Below are 16,238 nucleotides of genomic sequence, written 5' to 3' on the forward strand. Positions count from 1 at the left end.
TGAAGTCCATGTATATGACATCGACAGCCCTTCCCTCATCAATCAACTTTGTCACTTCCTCAAAGAATTCTATTAAGTTGGTAAGACATGACCTTCCCTGCACAAAACCATGTTGCCTATCACTGATGAGCCCATTTTCTTCCAAATGGGAATAGATCCTATCCCTCAGTATCTTCTCCAGCAGCTTCCCTACCACTGACGTCAGGCTCACCGGTCTATAATTACCTGGATTATCCCTGCTACCCTTCTTAAACAAGGGGACAACATTAGCAATTCTCCAGTCCTCCGGGACCTCACCCGTGTTTAAGGATGCTGCAAAGATATCTGTTAAGGCCCCAGCTATTTCCTCTCTCGCTTCCCTCAGTAACCTGGGATAGATCCCATCCGGACCTGGGGACTTGTCCACCTTAATGCCCTTTAGAATACCCAACACTTCCTCCCTCCTTATGCCGACTTGACCGAGAGTAATCAAACATCTGTTCCTAACCTCAACATCCGTCATGTTTCTTTTGCAGGTGCCGTCTTTCCGGCCCTTCCTCGTCCAATGAGGAGGAGCTGCCGTAGTCTGTCTCAGACGGTAGCTTCCTCTTGCCACTGGTTTGGGTGGTGACCTGTTCCTTTTTTGAAGGCTTCTTCTTTGTGGTTTTCCTTTGTACCACTTGCCACTGACCAGTTTGTCCATCAGCTGCCTCCTCCTCCATTAATTCTGTCTGTGGAGGAGGAGTTTCCAGGCACGGGGTAAGTGTTGGGTCGCTGCTTTCAGCTGCCTCCCTTTTCTTCTCCTTCTCAGCTAGACTTTCCTCGCTGTGGGGAGGATTGCTTGTCTCCTTCCTAGCACCAGACACATTCGTCGTTCCTTCTCCCGGCCTTTCCTTGGACCTTGCCACCTGAACATAACTGAGGCAGCGTTTGGGGCAGGTTTTGTAGAGGTGGCCTGCCTCACCGCACAGGTTACAGCATTTACTCTGCTTACAGTCCTCGGTCTGATGGCCTTCCTGCTTGCAGTTCTTGCAGACGACTGTGCTGCAGTCGGCTGCCAAGTGACCAGATTTGCCATAGTTACGACAAACTCTGGGCTGCCCCACATAGACCAAGAAGCCTCGACTTCCCCCGATAGCGAAGCTGGAGGGAGGATGGATGATGGTTCCATTGGCATCGACCTTCAAGGTCACCTTGACCTTGCTGGTCCAAATCCCAAATGGGTCCTTGATATCAGTGCTTCTGCCGGCCCCCTCGACGTACCTGGTGAGGGAGGTGAGTATATCCACGACAGGAACATGGGGGTTAGAGAGGTGGATTGTCACCACCCAGTCACGTTGTGACGGCAGCGTGAAGATTGGCTCCACTGTGAGGATCGACAGCGGTGCCTTTTTTCCCTTTCTCCTTGAAGACCTTCAGGAACTTGATGCATCCCGCCACATTCTTGAACGTCACATCAAAATATCCACTGCTGGGGAAGTCCTGCATGAAGAAGATGTCCGCAGCTTGGAATCCACAGCAATCAATGAGGGTTTCTTAATGAAGAAGGTACGGTCAACAGGTGCATCACCTTCCTTATCCTTCACCACCACCCGAACGGTGTTACGCACTCCCTGACCTGAAGCTCGAGAATTGGTTACAGCCATTTTTCTCAAAACCGACCTGGAACAGGATGGCCGTAGATCTGGTCAAGGGGTAATGATTCCCTTTCCTCCAGCTTGGGTATTCTGCTGCAGGGAGGTAACTTCACCATCTCCGAAGTTAAGGAGGTGGTGGGCGGCCGCATCCTCGTAGCAGATGTAATGTACAACAACGCTCCGCTCCGGTTGATCAACGCGTACGCCCCGGTTCAATGCAGCGAGCGGCTGACCGTCCTCCAGCAGCTCTCACTGCTGTTGGCAACATCCAGACCAGTCATTCTAGGCGGTGACTTCAACTGCATCATTAACACAGATGGACGTTCCAGCAGGCACAACAGCAAACTGGAGGCTATGTCCCGATTCCTGATGGACACAGTAAAATATGCCAAGCTGCAATGACATCCTCAGCAACCCTGCAGACGGAATGCAGCGTAGATACACCTGGTCAAGACCGGACGGGTCAGCCTGTTCCAGGATTGACTTCCTGTTTGTGTCCCGTGCTGTCACGGTCAGATCCACCGACGTCAAGCCGGTGTTCTTCTCCGACCACTGCCTCTTACTGGCCGACTGTCACTTACAGGATGACCAGCGGGTTGGCAAGGGGACATGGAAGCTCAATGCTACACTGCTAACCCCAGAGAACGTTGAGGAACTCAAAAGGGATTACAAAGGGTGGAGAACTGTGAAACCCCTCTTTGAGCCTCCGGTTCGCTGGTGGGAAGTGATCAAGGTGAACATCAAGAGGTTCTCTATCCTCAAAGGTGTTTGGAGGGCGAGAGAGAGACAGAGGGAAATGTCCCGACTCCAGAAAAGAATGCAAAATCTGCTCCGGCTGCAATCGATGGGGGCCGAGGTCAAGGAGGACCTCCAAGAGGTGAAGAGCCAGCAGGCTTCACTCTTTGCCACGGAGGTACCAAGATCATCTTCCGGTCCAGTGTCCACTCCGTTGAGCAAGATGAGACGTGCTCGCGTTACTTCTTCCAAAAGGTACACAGAAAGAGCTCTGTGATCAGCAGCCTGAAGGAGGAGGATGGCTCAGTAACGTCTTCGCAGTCTGATACACTCAGGATCAGCAAATCCTTTTATGCTGGGCTGTACGACGTGAATCCCATGGACAGCACGACCTCCCAGTCCTTCCTGTCATCTATCACAGAGGTCTTAGATGGCAGCATGAGGGAGAGACTGGACAAGCTGCTAACTCTGGATGAGCTGACAAAGGCCGTCAGGTCCTTCCAGACGAGTAAAACTCCCGGAAGTGACGGCTTACCGGTCGAGTTGTATTCGACCCTGTGGGACTGGGTCAGCCAGGACCTGCTGCCTGCTGGAAGAGTACAAGAGTATGCTTCTGGCTGGCAGCATGTCAGAATCCACAAGGAAAGGCATCATCACCCTCATTTACAAGCGGAAGGGGGAGAGGGCGGAAATCAGAACTTGGCGGCCCATCTCACTGCTTAATGCTGACGACAAGATTCTGTCCAAAGTTATCGCCAGTCGGGTCAAGTCTGCTCTGGAGTTGGTGATTCACCCCGATCAGACCTGTACTGTACCCGGCAGGAAGATCTCTGATAGTCTTGCACTACTCAGGGATACAATCGCCTATGTACGGGACAGGAGGGTGGACACCTGCCTCATCAGCTTGGACCAGGAGAAAGCTTTTGACAGGATATCGCACACCTACATGATGGACGTGCTTTCCAAAATGGGGTTTGAGGAGGGAATCCGCAATTGGATCAAACTGCTTTACACAAACATCAGTAGCGCAGTCTCAATCAATGGGTGGGAATCAGAAAGCTTCCCGATCAAATCTGGAGTCAGACAGGGCTGTCCTCTCTCCCCGGTCTTGTTTGTTTGCTGTATTGAACCCTTTGCTGAGTCTATTAGGAAGGATTCGGGCATAAGAGGGGTGACAATCCCAGGCAGCGGAGGCACTCAGGTCAAAACCTCCCTGTACATGGATGACGTCGCCGTCTTCTGTTCGGATCCGCTGTCCGTGCGCAGACTGATGAGCATCTGCAACCAGTTCGAACTGGCCTCGGGAGCCAAAGTTAACCACAGCAAGAGCGAGGCCATGTTCTTTGGGAACTGGGCTGACCGATCCTTTGTCCCCTTCACCGTCAGGTCAGATTACCTGAAGGTGCTGGGGATATGGTTCGGAAGGGCCGGGGCATGTGCCAAACCTGGAAGGAGCAAGTAGCCAGGATACACCATAAACTGAGCATGTGGAAGCAGTGATCTCTCTCCATTGTGGGTAGGAACCTGGTCATCAGGTGCGAGGCGCTCACGTTGTTGCTGTACGTGGCGCAGGTCTGGCCCATACCCCACTCCTGTGCTGTGGCGGTCACCCGAGTCATTTTCTGCTTTATCTGGAGATCCAAAATGGACCGGGTCCGGAGGGACACGATGTTCAAACCTCTGGATAAGGGCGGGAAAAATGTTCCCAACGTCACCCTCATCCTGATGACCACATTCGTGTGTGGCTGAAGAATGGGCCTGGTCACATTGCCGCGGAAACCTCCATCCAGTTGGACCGTGCCATACCACCTATCCTTCGTGGAGCAGTTTCTGCGGGAAAACACCTTTGACCACCGATCCATCAGGCAGTGGTCTGCACGGAATGTCCTCAAGGCCCTACGGGAAAAGGAGACGGGGGATCCTGTTGGATGGTTCCCCAAGCAGACCGTCAAAGTCATTTGGCGGAATGCCTCATCACCAGAACTTTCAAACAAGCACCAAGATGTAGCTTGGCTGGTGGTGAAAAGGACCCTCCCCGTCAGATCCTTCCTGCACGCCCGAAGTCTCACCCCCTCCGCGCAATGCCCCCGCAGTGGCTGTGGTGGGGAAGAGACGGTTGCCCACCTCCTCCTGGAATGTGTCTTTGCAAAGCAGGTGTGGAAAGAGATGCAGTGGCTTTTGTCGAGTTTCATCCCAAGCAGCTCGGTGACACAGGAGTCTGTGCTCTACGGGCTGTTCCCAGGGACGCACACCGAGACAAACATCAACTGTTGCTGGAGGACTATCAATTCGGTGAAAGACGCCCTTTGGTCTGCCCGAAACCTGCTGGTCTTCCAGCGCAAAGAGTTGTCCACGACCGAGTGTTGCAGACTGGCACATTCCAAGGTCCAGGACTACGTGCTGAGGGATGCACTAAAGCTTGGGGCAGCCGCAGCAAAGGCTCAATGGGGAAAGACCACAGTGTAAGGTCCCCCCACCAAGCTGAACTGAGGGTCTGGAAACCCCTTGAACTGTATCGCGAAAATTTTCATTTGCTGTAAAATGTAAAAATGTAATTGGCATGACAAATGTGAAATGGAAGGGTTGTGAGGCAACTCATGATTGTAATGAAGCAAACGGACCTCCTTTGCACTGTTTGTATTTTTTGACTTGGTGCTGTTTGAAACTGGTAATGTAATTTTTACAGATTTTTATAAATAAAGTATATTTTGGAAATAAAAAAAAAGAACTGGACACAGATGCTCAGCAGCCTGCAAACTGACAGCAGAACCAAGCGGAAGTTGGCAACGTCGTCCATGTACAGGGAGGCATTGACGTGACTGCCTCCGCTGCCTGGAATTGTCACCCCTCTTATGCCCACATGTTTCCAGATGGACTCGGCAAAAGGTTCAAAACAGCACACGAGCAAGACAGAGGAGAGGGGACTCCAGACTTGATTGGAAAGCTGAAATTAAAACAGAAAGTGCTGGAAATAGTCAGCAGGCCTGGCAGCATCTGTGGAGAGAGAAGCAGAGTTAATGTTTCAGGTCTTTCGTCAGAACCCATTTTGGATCTCCAGATAAAATGGAAAACAGCTCGGGTGACCACACAGGAGTGGGTTATGGGCCAGACCTGCACCAGATACAGCAACAACGTGAGCGCCTCGCACCTGATGACCAGGTTCTTACCCTCAATGGAGAGAGATCGCTGCTCCCACATGCTCAGTTTATGGTGCACCCTGGCTACTTGCTCCTTCCAGGTTTTGGCGCATGACCTGGCCCCTCCGACCCATATCCCCAGCACCTACAGGTAGTCTGCCTGACGGTGAAGGGAACATAGGGGATCAGTCAGCCCAGTTCCCAAAGAACATGGCCTCACTCTTGCTGTGATTCACTTTGGCTCCCGAAGCCAGTTCGAACTGGTTGCAGATACTCATCAGTCTGGGCACAGACAGCAGATCTGAGCAAAAGCCAGCATAAGCATCTATGTCTAGGGAGACTTTGACCTGAGTGCCTGGGATTATCACCCCTCTTCCTTCTTAATAAACTCAGCAAAACAAGGAAGCAGAGAAAAAAAACTCTGATATAAAAGCAAAATACTGCGGATGCTGGAAATCTGAAACAAAAACAAGAAATGCTGGATTCACTCAGCAGGTCTGGCAGCATCTGTGGAAAGAGAAGCAGAGTTAACGTTTCGGGTCAGTGACCCTTCTTCGGAACTGACAAATATTAGAAAAGTCACAGATTATAAACAAGTGAGGTGGGGGTTGGGCAAGAGATAACAAAGGAGAAGGTGCAGATTGGACCAGGCCACATAGCTGACCAAAAGGTCACGGAGCAAAGGCAAACAATATGTTAAGGGTGTGTTGAAAGACAAAGCATTAGTACAGATTAGGTGTGAATATACTGAATATTGAACAGCAGCAAGTGCAAACCTGAAGAAAAACAACCTGAAAAAAACAGTGGGTAAGCAAACTGAACAAACTAAGATGAAATGAAATAAATGCAAAAAAAATTGTAAAAAATGTAAAAAGGAATGTAAAAAAAAAAGGAAGAAAAAATAACCAAAAGTGGGGGGCTGTTATGCTCTGAAATTATTGAACTCCAATGTTCAGTCCGGCAGGCTGTAGTGTGCCTAATTTCTGATACTAAAACTCTGATACCGATGTAGAACAACGTATTTCTTCTTATTTTTACTGTAGAATCAGTCTCCGCAGAGACTATCAAAAATTGCCATTGCCGGCTATATTTCAAGCCGTCATAGCGGGGTATTGGGAAAAGTTTTCAATAAGCAATAATCACGCCTCGGTTAAACCTCATCGGCTACGATACTGCCACTGCGCAAAGCTAACGAAAGTACGCTGACGAATGCTGGTCCTATCAGACGCATACAGGTTACAGTTGTGGCGAGTAAACATAACCAATTTCAGTAATACCGCGCATTATCATCTAGAATTGAGTTTATCAATTGTCAATGTATTTACTTAAAATAACTCAGCAGATTCAATAATTTCCTATCAGAGTGTTGAAATGCAAAGGAAAGAAATATGCTAATTTACTTGTGAGGTCTTGTCAAATGGGAAAGGTGGGCGGTGTGCATTTGTTGCAGCTGTGCGGAAGATAATTCTGAAAGGAAGTTACACACACCGAGTTTAGCAATATTAACGCTGCTTGAAAAGTTATTTATGGATGATACTCACTGTGGGCACATTCAGACACAGTTGCATTGTAGCCAGTCGGGATACAGTGAGAGGTAGCGTACTGGTGACAGGGAGGTTTATGGTTCTTGTTCTGATAAAGATTGTATCCCAGTTGGTGATGTTGCTGAGTGCTTTCAGCATGTCGTTTGCATTTTTATATTTCCGATTTTTAGCATTTGCAGGTTCTCTTTTTACATATTTTTCTACATATCTGCACTTTAATTGATTTCATCTTTTTCAATTTGCGATTAATAGTTCTTACTTACTTATGATAACCTTTTAGGACCACTAATTAACCTTGTTCAAATATATTAAGTGGAGAAACGAAAGCAATAAAAGCACACCAGAATGAAATGATGTGTTTTCATGCTGTGCCAAAACAGTACCATTTTATTGAATTGATTTATTTACCTGTGTGCTTCTCCACCTATGATTTCCAACCCCTCTTTTGAAAGATTATGCCATGTCCTTCTGCTGTTTCCATCCCCACTACCTTTAGCAACCTGGGATGCAAGCTATCTGGACCAAGCCGTCTGCTGAATTTTCTTCTGTCCTGTCCTAACTTCACAACATTCAAATCATGATATTTATTTATTTTTATTTATTTATTTTATTTTTATAAAAATAAATAAATTAAATAAATAAAAAATAAAAAGTAAATATTATTAAATGGAAGTCGATCTGTATTCTAATTTAACTGGATATCCTGCATTGCGGCTCATGTGTGGTCTCAAGGCTGGAACACAATTGTAACATTTTACTGTAAACCTGACCTCTGCTTTGAAGGCCCAAATCCAACTAAGCTAGAACTATTTGTAAATTTCAGGCTCCAGGTCCATAGCTGGAATTGTTTTGTTTAAAGATTGTGGCTATCAGGATGAGGGTGTACATTGTGTCCCTGTGCACAAGGTCCACTTTCGATCTCCACATAAAGCAGAAGATGGCTCGGATGATCTCCATGGCGCAGGAGCGGGATATGGGCCAGACCTGCACCATGTAGAACAACACCGAAAGCACCTCGCACCTGATGACCAGACTCTTACTTGCAACGGAGAGGGAGCGTTGCTCCCACATTTTCTTTTCTTTTCTGGAGTCAGAACATTTTTCTCTGTCTCTCTCTCACTTTCTGAACATCTTTGAGGATAAAGAACCTCTTGATGTTGGCCTTGATCACTTCCCACCAGTGCACCGGAGACTGAAAGAAGGATTTCATGGTTTTCCAACTTTTGTAATCCATTTTGAGTTCCTCAATGTTCTCTGGGCTCAGCAGTGTAGCATTGAGCTTCCATGTCCCCCTGCCAACCCGCTGGTCATCCTGTTAGTGACAGTTGGCGAGTAAGAGGCAATGGTCAGAGAAGAACACCGGCTTGACATTGATGGATCTGACCATGAAAGCACGGGACACAAATAGGAAGTCAATCCTGGAATGGGCAGACCCGTCCGGTCTTGACCAGGTGTATCTACACTGCGCTCCATCTGCAGGTTTGCTGAAGACGTTGTGCAGCTTGGCATCTTTTACTGTTTCCATTTGGAATCTGGACATAGTGTCCAGTTTGCTGTCATCACTGCTGGATCGTCCAGCTGCATCAATGATACAACTGAAGTCACCGCCTAGAATGACCTAGAATGTCTGGATGTTGCCAGCAGCAGTGGGAGCTGCAGGTGGACGGTCAGCCGCTCGCTGCATTGAACTGGGGCGTACCCGTTGATTAACAGGAGCGTTGTTGTACATTACATCTGCTACGAGGAGGCGACCGTCCACCACCTCCTTAACTTTGTAGATGGTGAAGTTACTTCCCCGCGGCAGAATACCCAGGCCGGAGGAACGGGAATCGTTACCCCCCTGACCAGATCGATGGCCCGAGGAACCACCATCGCAATCATTGCCTGTAGGTGCTGAGGTGCGGTATTCTGCACTCCTGCAGAAACAGTAGGTCAGCTTTGACCTTGGCAAGGTAACCCAAGGTCAAAACACATCGCGTAGTCAATTTAACTCTACACAGGTTAGTGGAAGCAATCTTTATACCCATTTACAAATGGATGTTGCTTACCACACCAGGTGTCCTTACTAGTTCCAGTCCTTGGATATTTTCCTGCATACCCATAGTGTGCACAGGCTTTTGCACATTCGTTGGGCTCAGAAAACCCTTCTGGTCACTCACAGGGGTTTTGTTCTGCTGGGGTGACATTGGGGGTGTCTTGTTGTCAGCAAGGTTTGGACTGTCTTCTGCTGATGGTGCCTTTCCCCTCTGTTCCTCCTCGATGACATTTCTGCTCCCGGCTTCCCAGAGCTGGAGTGTGCTGGACACTTTGCTGCACTCGGTCTCCCGGAACTGGGGTGAGCTGGGCATCTCACTGGGTTCAGCGTTTTGGGGTAGGTGCGTTCTAGGCCCGTCACAGCTTCCAGTGCCCTGGAGCTAGGGGGCTTGCGCTTCCAGCTCTTTTGAGTTCTGCCACTTCTTTTGCAGGTGCCATTGTTCTGGCCCTTCCTCATCCAATGAGGAGGAGCTGCTGTAGTCTGTCTCAGATGGTAGCCTCCTCTTGCCACTGGTTTGAGTGATGACCTGTTCCTTTTTGGAGGCTTTTTCTTTATGGTTTTCCTTTTTACCACTTGCCATGACCAGTTTGTCCATCTGCTGCCTCCTTCTCCATTGATTCTGTCTGTAGAGGAGGGGTTTCTGGACACGGGGGTAGGTGTTGGGTCACTGGTTGTAGCTACCTTCCTTTTCTTCTCTTTCTCAGGTAGACTTTCCTCGCTGCGGAAAGGATTGCTTGTCTCCTTCCCAGCACCAGACGCATTCACCATTCCTTCTCCCGGCCTTTCCTTGGACCTTGCCGCCTGTGCATAACTGAGGCAGCTTTTGGGGCAGGTTTTGTAGAGGTGGCCTGCCTCACCACACAGGTTGCAACACATACTCTGTTTACAGACCTTGGTCTGATGGCCTTCCTTCTTGCAGACGACTGTGCCACAGTTGGCCGCCATATGACCAGATTTGCCACGGTTATGACAAACTTGGGGTGGCGCAGTGGTTAGCACCACAGCCTCACAGCTCCAGTGACCCGGGTTCGATTCTGGGTACGGCCTGTGTGGCGTTTGCAAGTTCTCCCTGTGACTGTGTGGGTTTTTGCCGGGTGCTCTGGTTTCCTCCCACAGCCAAAGTCTTGTAGGTTGATAGGTAAATTGGCCATTATAAATTGCCCCTAGTATAGGTAGGTGGTAGGGGAATTGAGGGAAGGTGGGGATGTGAGAGGGTAATGGGATTAGAATAAATAGGTGGTTGATGGTCAGCACAGACTCGGTGGGCCGAAGGGCCTGTTTCAGTGCTGTATCAATAAATAAATAAACTCTAGGCTGCCCTGCATAGACCAAGAAGCCTTGACTTCCCCCGATAGCGACGCTGGAGGGGAGGTGGACGATGGCTCCATTGGCATCGACCTCCCCTCTCGAATTCAGTTCTTTTGTGCATATTTGGACTAAGGCTGTAATGTGGTCTGGAGCTGAGTGACCCTAGTGGAACCTGCCTTTTCTCCCTATGCTTTGATACCTCTACTTAACAAAAGTCTATCAATCTCAGTCTTGAAAATCTCAATTAACCGAACATTGTGGGTGAAAATTCCACATCTCCACTCCCGCTGTGTGAAATATCAGTCAGTAATGAGATATGAGCTGCCAGTGGCTGTTGGCACTCAAAGTTATACCAAAAAATCATGACTTTGTGATAAGAGAATTAGTCATTCTTTTTTCTGTTATTTAATTGGAATGTTTTTTGCCTACAAATAATAGTTTTGATATTTCCAAGTAGCAAAACCCACTCTTAAACCTGTTAAGTAATAAAACAATGAATGAGTTAAATGGCACTGCTGACTGTTACTGACTGACTTAGCCTGCCTTCTGTAAGATTATTACCTCAGTCTATTCTCCTGTGAGGCTCAGAGTTGATCATTTCCATTGGATTATAACAACAGCAACAACTTTTACATTGTGTTGTTGCATTATAGGAAGTACAGCAGCCAATTTGCACACAGCAAGCTCCCATAAACAGCAATGTGGTAATGAGCAGATAATCCATTCTAGGTGTTAGTTGAGGGATAAATATCGGGCACGATACTTGGGAAAACTTGCCTGCTTTTCTTCAAAATAGTGCCACAGGATCCTTCCTACCCAAGAGGACAGATAGGCCTCTGTTAATACCTGAAGTGAAAGATGGCACCTCCAATAGTGCAGCACTCCCTCAGTACTGTACAGGAATGTTACTCCTGATTTTTGTGCTTAAGTTCCTGGAGTAAAGTGTGAACCCACAACCTGCTCACTCAGACATGAAGGAGTTGCTCCCTAGCCAAATCTGATATATGGTGTGGCAGTTGCCAAGATTAGCTGATTCATGCAGAAGTGAAGAGTTCCCGGCACTCTGCACCCTGCTGCTCACAGTCAGGGCTTCTCAGGAGCCTTGCTCCTTGGCAACTTGTGCCGTAGAATCATACAGCACAGAAGGAGGCTATTCGGCCCATCATGCCCATGCTAGCTCTTTGACAGAGCTATCCAATTAGTCCCACTTTCATACTTTTTTCCCACAGCCCACAAATTTTACCTTTTCAAGTATTTATCAAATTCCCTTTAGAAAGGTACTGTTGAATCTGCTTTCACCACCCTTTCAGGCAGTGCTTTCCAAATCGTAACAACTCGCTTAGTAAAACATTTCTCCCTATCTCCCCTATGGTTCTTTTGCCAATTACCTTAAATCTGTTTCCTCTGGTTATCAACACTTCTACCAATGGAAACAGTTTTTCCTTATTTATTCCATTGACACCTGTCATAATTTTGAGGTGTGTTGTCTCCCATGTTCCCCTGGTGTCGCGCTATAAGGGAGAAGGCTGGAGGCCTGGCATGTGCTGAGGGATGGTTGTATCATGTAGCTGTGATTCCTGGGTGGCTTGGTCCTCATCAGCCTCTTCACCATTGCCATCATCTTCCTCCGCCTGTTGCTGCAGTGAATTTATAGGATAGAAAGGTAGAAGCAAAGAATGATTGAGCAGAAGTTTCCTGCTGATCCAGCTACTTGCACTGGATTTACATTGGTCCTTCACCAATGCCTCCACCAATGGGTGTACAAGTTGCTGTATCATGTAATATAGGGCTGTTACTGGGCAGAATATGTAAATAGTCTGTGAGTGTCATCACTGGAAGTGATGTAACAGAACTCGTGTAGAGCCGTGTAAAGTGTAAGTGGAAGTCATAGATGTCAGACATATATAAATAAACTCCTGTTCCTGTAACTATCAATCTCTTAGATATTCTATTCTAAACCTTAATAGCATCAGAATATTATATGGTGGCAACAGTAAACTGAAGAAGAAATGGAAAAATCACTGCCTTTACCAGAGAACTGTGAGAAAATAGCTGGACAGAACCAAGCAGAGGGGTGGCTGAAATGGGTCCGAAGATTTGCTTGGTACCATACTGCATTGGGTCTCGCGTGGAAGCCAGACAAGGAGCAGGTCAGTCCATTATATGTCATGGGGGAGTGGGCAGATGACATCCTCATAATACAGGGCATTGACGAAGAAAAAGCTACATCCGAGAAGGTTATTAAGGCTCTCAAGTCTTACTTTAATGTAAGAAAAAATGTGATCGTCGAGCGCGCCAAATTCAATAAACGGTCTAAGCAGAGTGGAGAAAGTATTGATTCTTTTATCAACGACTTATGTCACTCACTGAAGATTGTGACTATGGCAGTTTGCAGGAAGAGTTAATTAGAGATAAGATCATTGTCGGAGTGGCAGACGACACTCTCTCGGATCATCTGCAGTCGAGAGATGATCTTACATTAACCAAGGCGATTCAGATAAGCAGGCAAGTGGAGGTTAGAAAATGTAACTGTGTTGTCGTTCGAGGGGAGAGGGAGCGTCCGATCTCGAAAGTAGCAGACTCCATTGAATACTTACAGAAAGCAAAGGTGAAAAATGGCGGTCAAAAACAGGAAAAGTGAGAAGAGCATCTCTCTTTGTCTTTGGCCTCCTTATCTCGAGAGACAATGGATACGCGCATGGAGGTGGTCACTAGAGGCAGCAGTTTCTCACTGCAGTAAATGTGGCCGAGTGAGGCACTGGTGGGAAAACTGCCCAGCCAGAGAAGCGGAGTGTTCCTTATGTAAAAAGAGGGGGCACTTCCAATTGGTATCCTGCAGCAAGAAACCAGGGCTGCAAAATATAAAAAAGCAAACCCAAAGTAAATTCAAAAATTAATGAAGTACAGGATGTATAATGTGTTGAATTATCGTTTCTAGGAGAAATCCATGGAGCATGTGAAGATTCCTGGACGGCAGAGATCTTGTAGCAGGCTTTCAGACAAGATTCAAACTGGACACTGGAGCAGTAGTTTCAGTACTGGCAGACACAGAACTGTGTCTGAAGACTATAAGCATCAGACCTACAGGTGAAAAAGTGTCTGGACTTGGAGGCATCGAGCTGAAAGTAATAGGAGAGCTGAAAACAATTCTGAGTTACCAGGGAAAAGAAATTCCTGAGATATTATATATTATCAAGAATCAGAATTACTCACTATTAGGCAGAAAGGCTTGCATGGATTTACAGTTAATATGCAGATTTGAAAAGCTGAAAGGCATAGAAGAACAGCCAAGGAATTTTCGGGCTGAATTCCCTAAATTATGCAAAGGATAGGGAAAACTAAAAGCAGCCTGCCACGTCACTTTAAGAAAAGACGGAGAACTATTGTGTTTATATACACCAAGAAAAGTTCCACACTAAGATCAGCAGAGAGACAGATTGTCAGGAGCACACGGACGAAGAATGCACTCGTGGGAACAGCGAGCAAACATTTCACATAGTTAATTTGGATCAGCCTGTCAATGCTATCGTGCAATCTGAGGCATTCGCCATTATATTATATATTTCTGCAGAAGAGTGGCAAGCATAAATTCAGAGTGAAAATTGACACCGGAGCAAGTTTCTTCCGTATACTGAAGGACATGTACTTAAAGAAATTGGAATCTATGGTACACCCACCACGGCCAGGCTGACTGCCTACAATGGTTCTCCAATCAAATGCATTGGAACGATAACCTTGCAGTGCAGTTATGGGAGCGCCGAATGGCGACCACAAATGTTTTATATTGTGGACACAACTGGACCAGCTGTCGCAGGACTTCCAGTGTGCCGAGGTTTACGAATTCTGGCAATACATGAATTCAGTAACACACCGAAGATGGTCGGAAATACCCAGGTCGAGCGTATCGGATTGGTTCATGTAAAGGATGACACAAAGGCTGGGACTCTTGACACGAAGAGTCAATATGACCAGGAGTGTCTCCTCAAGCTTCAGTTCATTGCAGCCAGTACCCAGAAACTAGAGGGATTGCTGGTGATTGGTGATGTTGCCGGTCATCATTTTTCTAAGCTTTCCAAACAAGGAAAGATGAAGACATCATATGACAGGAAAGCAGGGCAAGAATTAGCTCAGTATTGCACTGGCAGAAGGCCAGAGTCCTCAATCATACATCGGGAATGTGGTATCCTGCAGTGGTTGCCAGGATATGCGACCGACCCAGATCGTACAAAGTCCAGACACCCAATGGTGCAATTTGCAGATGGAACTGACGTCAACTCTGACAGCTGTATGACAACATGACATGTTACAACCCTGTGGCATCAAGAACATGTTCAAAGACGAAATCTGAAGATGAACATACAGAGGCTACGAGCACAGAGGAAGAACATGCCAACCAGAGTTCTGAGTCACCAGAGTCCCAGAAGAGGCATCAAGACGAGCTCAGCTCTGGGAAGAGGTTTACGATAACAAGATCAGGATGAATAAGAAATCCTCCTCTACATTTGAGAGAGTGTTAAATTTTGCTTACTTGTAAAAAACATTTTTGTTTAATCATGTATCATTACTCTGAACAGCAACATCATTGTATATTGTACATATGTTTTTATCTTTGGAAAAGAGGGGGATGCTGTGGGGCAACATTAAAAAGGGACCAGCTTAAGAAGCTGTAAGAGACAATCACCAGAGGAAGTGATGTCATGTCACATATGACCAAGGAGTTGTGGGTGGAGCCCAACAGAGTGAGATTAGATGTGCTCCTGCAGTAACTGTTTGTATAGATATATGCTCTAGTTAAGTTAAAATAAAACCAACATTTTCTTTGGATATTACTTGTAGTCCTGTGAATCTTACAATAGTTCACATAACAAAAGGACAAGTAATATTACAATACCAAACTTGGAGGTATGGCAGACAGTGAGGATGATATGAACTGCCTGCAACATGACATAGATAGACTAGCAGAATGGGCAGATAAGTGGCAGATGGAACTTAATACAGAGAAGTGTGAGGTGATGCAGTTTGGCAGAAGGGATAGGGTAAGGCAATATAGACTTAATGACACAGTTCTAAAGAGCGTGCAGGAGCAGAGGGACCTGGGGTGCATGTGCATCGATCTTTGATGGTGGTAGGATATAGTGAGAGATTGGTTATGGGATCTTGGGCTTCATAAATAGAGACATAAAGTAAAAAGCAGGGAAGTTGTGCTGAACCTTTATAAAGCTCTGGTTAGGTCCCAACTAGAGTATTGCATTCGGTTCTGGTCCCCACACTTCAGGAAAGATGTGAGGGTCCTTGAGCGGGTGCAGAGGAGATTTACCAGAATGGTGCCAGGAATGAGGGATTTTAGTTCCAAGGTTGGGAAAGCTGGAGTTGTTCTCCCTGAAGCAAAGGACATTGTGGTTAGGTTTGATAGAGTTGTACAAGATTATGACAGGCTTAGATAAGTTAGAAAAGGAAAAACTGTTCCTATTAACAAATGGTATAGGGACTAGGGAATAGATTGAAGGTTTTGGGCAAGAGGTGCAGGAGGAATGTGAGGAAGCAATTTTTTATGCAGCGAGTGGTAATGACCTGGAACTCGTTACCCGTTAGAGTGGTGGAAGTGGAGACAATCAATGATTTCAAAAGCAAATTGGATGGGCACTTGTAGGAAATAAACTTGCAGAGCTACAGGCGTTGTGGGAGTGGGACTGACTGGATTGCTCCACGGAGAGTCGACATGGACTGAATAGGCTGAATGGCCTCCTTCTATGCCATAAATGACTCTATGACTCTAACTGAGGCTTACACACCACTGCAATACTGAGGGAGTGCTTCACTGTCACAGATGCCAGCCATCTTTCAGATGAAATGTTAAACCAAG

At 46.8% G+C, this 16,238-nt stretch overlaps 1 non-coding gene across 1 annotated transcript; it reads right to left on the reverse strand.

The window, feature by feature from the left end:
• Nucleotides 1–6,537: 6,537 nt before the first annotated feature.
• Nucleotides 6,538–6,678, reverse strand: LOC137348274 (U4 spliceosomal RNA). The gene has a single exon (XR_010969108.1). It is a non-coding gene; the product is annotated as a U4 spliceosomal RNA (small nuclear RNA).
• Between the last annotated feature and the right edge of the window lie 9,560 nt (nucleotides 6,679–16,238).

Source organism: Heterodontus francisci, chromosome 33 (assembly GCF_036365525.1).
Source record: "Heterodontus francisci isolate sHetFra1 chromosome 33, sHetFra1.hap1, whole genome shotgun sequence".
Classification (NCBI taxonomy): Eukaryota; Metazoa; Chordata; class Chondrichthyes; order Heterodontiformes; family Heterodontidae; genus Heterodontus; species Heterodontus francisci.